The following is a 7,545-nucleotide window of genomic DNA, read 5'->3' as shown; positions in this document are numbered from 1 at the left end:
GGTAATTATTTACAGCAGTTGGTTGCAGATGGTTAACCATAAGATATTGTCAGTACAAGGAAGAATTGCCAAGAAAATGGCCTCAACAAGCAATGGAAGTGGTGGCACGGCAAGGTCTAGTTGCAACAGGAACTTAGGGGACATTGTTGATAGCTCCTGCAAGCAAGTGATAAAGGAAATAATGAAAGAAATCAACGAAAACATGGCGATTTTGTATGCCCAACTGTCGGGTCTTGGTAAAGACATGGAATTGCTCCAGAAAACCATGGAAAGTCTGAGTACAAACGTTTTGAGCCTGGGTCACAAGGTGGAAAACATTGAAGTAAAAGTCGAGACAGCCACTGTGGGGGTGTTGAAAGAAGTCTTTGTATTCGTGGATGGCTTTGTCCCTCATGCTGAAGGTGTTGCGGGCACTGCAATTTAGGACCTAGAACCTGGGGCTGGCGGCGTAGAAGAACTGGTCACGCCTCCTGATGAGGCTTTGGAAGAAATCGAACTTGGTAGCAGCGGGTAGCAATTTTCTTTTCTAAGTTATATATATGTTTTGTCGATTAATAGAGTATGGTGGAGTCTTTTGGAAGGTCTATAGTATAAGCTATGTAAAAAAGCTCGTATGTAAATAATACTGGTAGCAATAGGGTCATTCTTCTGGTTAAAATGCCGAAAAATTCTGAGAGTTTGCTATCCAAAAAGGTATGGGACCTGGCCCATTTCCAATTTTTCTAATGAAAAAAACTACCCACTTTATTTAAAAAAATAAAATTATTGAGAAAATATATTATACTTGTCAAATCAATAGTGGGGATAGTCATTATTGGCTTCATCACTGTTATTCAAGGAAAATCACACCACATGTAATTACTCACCAATGATTCTTAAAAAAGGAAAGTTCACTCTTGTTAGATGTCTCTAGATCTTGAACCGTTAACATGTTTCTTTACATCAAAAAAGACAAACTCTTAACCAAACAAAAACATTTTTAAGACCTACTCTAAACCTATACATTTTTTTTATGAAATTTTGAAAATAATATTTTCGCTGAGCTAAAATAATTTTTATAATAATTATTATATATATTATATCGTGTCTTGTTATGATGAGATATTTTTATGTTATATTAATAATGATTGTCTTATTTTCTGTTTTATTATGATTATAAATATACTGTCGGAGTGCTCTTCAGTCATTGAAAATATAAAAACATATTAATATGAAAAAAATCCAAATGGATCATAATTAAAAAATAATTTAAATAAATTATATATAGTGTGATTTCAATACGTAACATGCAAGGAAATTCAAAATAACCAATCCTAAATAATTAAAATGATGATTTAAATATTACACATTATGATTTCAATAATTGTTGATCAGATATGCACACATACAACTCCCGGATGAACCCATTAAATATCGACACGCTAACAAAGCACCACCATAAACCGAAGATCGTTGATCCAGTGAGAATACTGTCAAGTTTTACCCGTCAACAGCTGATCATTTATTGCAAAGGGACAGACACTTGGCATCATGAGATTGACTGTTTACCGATCCAAAAAATCGAAATAAATCAGACTGGCTGTTTGGCTGGGACCATTTTAGGAATCAAAATGACCTCACATGAACACAGCGCAGAAATGGCCGACATTACAGCGTTGGAGTTTCACGCTCCGCAACCAAGCAGCTTTATCATTTGCAAGCGCGGATCTTAGCCCCCGAGGAGCCGAGAGGTCCGAGTATCCGTCCATTTTATCCTGCCCTTATCGTTTATCCAGCGCCGCGATATGAAATTGCCGCCTTAAGAGGCCGAAAGTCGCGTGTCGAATTTTCAGATCGAGTTGTAATTTTTCCAGCAAATCTTCCCCGATCGAATATATGGCGTCTCTTCTTTCCTATTGTGTCAAAAATTTTCGAGGTTTTCTTGATTTTTCAATTTTCTTTTCACCAATTTCTTTTGTATTTTCGCCGTTTTGATGTATCGGCCGGCGGCAAAGGAATGCTTCAGTTCTGCTGAAGCTCTGATCACTTTTTTCTGTGACGATCCGTAGATAATATACTGCAGAGGACTCCAATTCTGGAAGTTACAACGTTTCAGAGATAGACTTAGCACATTGGCGCTTCTTTGGCCGAGGATTTATCTGGATTCTCGGATTCTGACTTAAGGTCAAAGGTTCATCCATTAACTTGCCTTGATTGTGAAATTTATATAGATTCAAGTTTGCTTTTCGGTTTTAGTGATAGATTCTTCGAACATATGGAAATGCTCAAGTTTATTGCATCGGCTGTCAAAACTTTGGTTTTTCAAGATGTTAAGTTCTTTATTATCTTTGAAATTTAGTAAAGTCTCACGTAACTTCTTGTTTTCGTTAGATTCTCATTTCTTAGAAGTAGAGTTTTTTAACAACTTGTTTGGAAATCATGTACTTCACCTGCTAAAGTTAGTAAGAACCTAATTTATTTATCTGTCAAATTTATTTCAGTAAAGCGTTGAGTCTTTTTATAAAATGTCTTACTTTGTGTCTGACGAATATGCCAATTTGTTCAAGGGTAAATGGATTTTTCTGTTATATTCGGTTTCTTGGAGATTAGACCTTTACATGAAAATCTAGTTTGGTGAGGAATCTGAATTCTTTATCTGTAAGTTAGTTTTGTTGAAGTAGTTCGATACTTCAAAATTTTGTCCGATTTTGTCGTAACTTCTTGATGTCGAAGCATTCATAGACGTGGGATGTTTATGCTTAAAATCCAGGGCTGAATCAGCAGTCAAGCATTATCATTCATTGAGCCTAGGTTTTGACTGTGACAGGTCGGTTGTTATGTCATTGTTATTTAATTCTTCAATTTTTGGCTTTTTAGAGGAGTTTGCATAGTAGTGGGACTTTTCTGTTTGAAAGGTAGGATTGACATGAGTAGAATGCAAGTACTGTAACTTTAGGGGCAAGTGATTGGAATTGAAAATATAACTTTAGTTTTGCTGGATTGTTAAAACCCTGACCATTTTTAATGGCAAATTTAGGGTTCCTGCTTCAATTAATGATCTGTAAACTACTGTGGATATTCTATTTATCAATTTGTCACAACAGATCTACTAAAATATATTTGAAAATCTGAAATCTACACTATGAGTGTTTATTTATCCTTAAAATTCTGGATCTGTAAATTATTGATTATTGCGTATGCATGCAAATTATAATTACGCAGAAAATAGAGAATAACAAAATAAAATTCACAAACTACAAATTAACGCAAGATATAACCTGAGAAATCTTTTCGGGAGAAAACACATCTAGAAAGTGAGGCTGCTCTGCTCTATTTTTCTCAAGGGAAAATGGATGGAAGTACAAAGAAGTGGGGCCTGTAGCCCGTGGGTTGCTACAATGCACAAATCCTTTTTGTTTGTTCTCTCCTTATCCACTCTCAACTACTTTGCCCATCTATGGAACAAAATGCACTCAAATAGAACGAAACCCCCCTTTTCCTCCTAGTGGCCTGGTTATAACATAGCTCGATAGCCTACTAGTGGTTAGGTTTGACTCCTTCAATTCCTAACTAGAGTTACAATATTGACTCCTCTAGAGTCTTCTTCATCATGATCATGTGGATAACCCCTTTTCCATGAATAATAGGGGTTGACATGGCATCCTTTCAAATTATGGTGGTCAAAATAGAGAAGTCAATTTTTGAGTGGCATAACTTTTGCATATACACTCTGATTGAAGTGATTTTTGTGGCCATTCGAAAGGTAAATGTGTGTGGAATAGCGCAAAGATGTGTTATGCTTAAGGGGAAAATTTTTGCCCCCAAAAAGCACCGTTTAATGCCTCAAACCTTAATTCATCAAACTAGGTCTTGTCAGTAAAAATGTCTTGTGAGTTGATTCCTCCACTTTTTCCACTTTGAAAGCATTGAGATAGATGACAAACGATATAATGATCCAATTCAGATCACACCTCCCCATTTTGGGAGGCTTTTGGCCCCCAAAAACTTCTACTGAATGAGGTGAGTTTTGGGAGCTTTGTCATTGACAACTTTGTAGCATTGTTGGAGTTGTGTAGGAAATATCTTTCAAGTCTTGTTGAAGAAGCCTTTTGAAAGACTTGAAGCAGTATTGAAGCCACCATGAAGCAAATTAAGAGGGTTGGAGCCCTAGAGGATTGGAGTCCTTACACAAGGTTGGAGCTTTGTGGAAAACCAGGTTGGAGCCTAGATTTGTTGAGAGGATTGGAATCCTCAAGTAGACCGTGTTGGTGCTTGGATTTGTTGTACAGGTTGGAGCCTAATTTGTTGTAAAAAGGAGGATTGGAGTCCTCACCATCTTATTAATAAAATTATTTTTTATTCTCCTTGTGTTCTAGTATAATTTGTGATAAGATCTTAACTAACACAATAAAACATTTGTAAAGAAACACTGATTCACCCCCCCTCTTAGTATCTCCAATAGTGAGGAAATTTTTTCTCCACCTTCTTTCACGTGTACCATTCAACTTTGCCCAAAAACTATCCTCTCAACCTAATCTGCCAAAGGTCATGCTGCCCCTATTTTGTAGTTCTAGACCTCTTGTACAAAATTGTATCTTTTGTCAACTTTGTCTGAGCTTTTGATGCGAAATCCTCTACAAAAGGTAGGATTTGTTCCTCCTCCCCATCTAGCATGGAAGTGTCATAGAGTTTAAGATTCTTTACATTTACCATTGAGTAGATGCACATGTATGGGGGTAGATTGAGTCTATAGGCGTTATTTCCCACATTTTCCAGTATTTCAAAGGGGCCATATAACAAAGCCTTGATTTTCTTACTAGGACCCTATAGTCGCTCCTTATTCAACTATATCCATACTCTGTCTGCCACCTTGAATGACTTCTCCATACCGTGTTGATCATGCCCAAACTTGTATTAATCCTGTGATTTATGCAGTGTCTCCTGTACCTGTATATGGATTTACTTGATCTTCTCAACCATTTTTTTTGCCATTAAGGCATACCTTATAAGATCCTTCCTCATTCCTTGTTGTCCATATGCAATATTTAAAGGTGTAGGTGGCGAGTATCAAAAACAAGTTTCAAATGGGGACTTACTAGTAGAAGTGTGGACTACTTTATTATAAAAATGTTGTATGTATGCTAGATTTTCATCCCAGGTCTTCGAATGCTTTTGATTGTAACCCCTCAAAAGTTGGACCAAAGTCCTATTGACTACTTCAATCTACTCATCTATCTATGGATGGAACACTGTAGACTTCTTCAACTTTGTGTCCATCTTCTCCCACAGTGTAGTTCAAAATGCATTGAGAAATCTTGTCTCTTTGTTTGAAATGATGCTCCTTGGTATCCCAAAGTGCACCCAAACATTTCCAAAGAACAAGTTTGTTGCTTCTTTCACGCTGATGGTCTTTTTACAGTGCATCAAAACACATGTCTTATTAAACTTGTCAACTACCATGAACAGGTAGTTATATCCCTCCCTAGTTGTTGAAGGTGATCTTGCAAGTATCTTCTTCTCTGACTTGAACCCGATGATATCTTGACTTTATGTTCAACTTGGTGAAGTATTTGGCTTGTTGCAACTAATTTAGCAGATCAATTATTTTGGGTAGGGGGGTACTTGTTCTCGAGCGTAGTTTTGTTTAACCCCTCTAGTCAATACACATCCGCCAAGTCCCATCCTTCTTTGGCACAACAATGATGGGTGATCCACATGGTGAGGTAATTGGTCGAATGACACCTTGTTCCAGTAGCTATTGCAACTTCCAATGTTTGGCAACGAGGATTTTGACAATAGCTGGATCTCATGTTCCACTTTCCTCTTGGGTGGTAGCCCTTTAGGCTTCTGGAACACATATCTGTATCGTTGTAGTAACTCTTCCAGTTGCTATTTTCGTTTCTTAGCGCACCCCTCTAGGGATACTTTGCTCTCATTGTCTCCTTTAGAGATTGATTTTCTCTTAAAAACAATAAAACATACTTTTTGTTAGAATTGATCAATTTCTTGGTTTGGTTGGCACTTATTAGCGAAATTTTGGACTTGCCCCTATGTGCGTTGATTGTGACGGATTTTCTATCCTTAATCAGGCAATATTGGTTGGCTCTTCGCATGAAGATTGCATCTCGCATGTACATATAGGGACTTCTAAACACCACTCCACATACATCAAGGGGAACTACATCTAGTTCTACTTTATCAATAAAATCAACACTGATAGCAAATATGATTTTACACTATTTGGTTACCTTTATTTATGTAGCCTTTTTTACCCTTTCCAATGGATATGGGCTTGGATGGTCACAAACTTCGAATCGCAGTTGACCAACTTTGCTTCAATCAGATTTGCCTGTGATCCCGAGTCAAACAATGCATCAATATTTGTCTTCTTGACCTCTATCTTTATATGGAAGAGTTTGGTCTTTTTGTTTTCTTCCTTTTGCTAAAGACTATTCAGATTCACCTCCTCCTGCGTTGATGTACAAATGATCTTCTCATCTACGTCTGAGCTACTTTCAACCTAGTTGTTCGAATTAGTGGCCATAAGATTCTTCTTCTTTGCATATTTTTTTTTGTTCTTTAGGTTAAGCTTTGGATGCAACTTCCAACACTTCTCCTCTGTATGACTGTCAATGTTTTAGTGGTTGCTGGGATCTTTGCACTGGTGTGCTGTGGCTGCTGTATTTTTATCTTTTCCCCCTTTTCACTTCTTTGTCCTCTTGTTAGAAGCGTCTTGGTGCTCCTTCTCCCTTGACCCACTTGATTGCCCTTTTGGCTACTTTTGTTCTTCAAAAACTGTTCCTGTACACAAGCCGTGTCCATTGATATAGGCTTGTACAACATCACTTGCTTCCACAAATGGCTGTGTATAAACCACCCATATATTTGAGGAGTACATCTAGGTTCTTTGGGGAGATACCCAACATTATGGCCACCTTTCTAATTTCGGTGGTGTACTCCTGTACACTCTGGCTTTGCTTTTGCTAAAGTAATGCCACCGGATCCACTGGTCCTCTACATACCCGATAGAGTAAAATTGTGACTTTATGAGAGTTTTAAATTCTCCCACGTAGTCACTAGAGGACCTCCCTCCAACCTTAAGGTCTTTGTGTGACTTTCCCACTAGGTCAGAGCATGGCCCTCTAATTTCAACGTAACAAATGAAATCTTTTGTTCTTCCTTTATATGATGAACACTAAAATAAATTTATAATTGCTGTAACCAATGATTTAACTAATTTCACCTTGATATGGCTTGATGTCGACCTTTGCTTCCATTTTGAATAGGGATTGTGAATGGTTCAGGGCCCTCGAATTGGGTTGATCCTTTTTGGGTTCTTTCTTAGATTCCCTCTTGGGTTCTTCCCGATTTGTCAATTTTTCCCTCCGATTTGACCTTTGTGTCAGGATCGCCATCTTCTTTGAATAACACAAACTTATTGGTTAGGGTCACCATAAGAGGCTCACATTGTGGTTATATCTGCGACTTGTACTTCTAGCCGCACAAACATCTCCTTTGCGGGATCTTGAGGGTTATTGATAGATTTGTCAGCCATGGCTGGGGTTT

General features: G+C 37.6%; 1 protein-coding gene across 10 annotated transcripts in view; it reads left to right on the top strand.

Moving 5' to 3' along the window:
* The first annotated feature begins 1,472 nt into the window (after positions 1 to 1,472).
* The window catches only part of LOC149146912 (acid phosphatase 1-like), an 80,554-nt gene continuing 74,481 nt past the window's right edge, over positions 1,473 to 7,545 (top strand). For 4 of the 10 annotated variants that reach the window (XM_089445638.1, XM_089445635.1, XM_089445634.1 and 1 more), the window contains exons 1-2: positions 1,473 to 1,915; positions 2,049 to 2,163. The gene's annotated coding sequence lies outside the window, so the exon portion shown is untranslated. Of the gene's footprint in view, positions 1,916 to 2,048; positions 2,171 to 7,545 lie in introns of all 10 variants that reach the window. The other 6 variants (XM_089445640.1, XM_089445633.1, XM_089445636.1 and 3 more) reach the window with 4 other exon arrangements.

The sequence above is a fragment of the Pinus tabuliformis genome, chromosome 9 (genome assembly GCF_031772625.1).
Source record: "Pinus tabuliformis cultivar Carrire ecotype Pingquan chromosome 9, CPIR1, whole genome shotgun sequence".
NCBI classification, from domain to species: domain Eukaryota; kingdom Viridiplantae; phylum Streptophyta; class Pinopsida; order Pinales; family Pinaceae; genus Pinus; species Pinus tabuliformis.
This window is presented reverse-complemented; position numbering and strand designations above follow the sequence as displayed.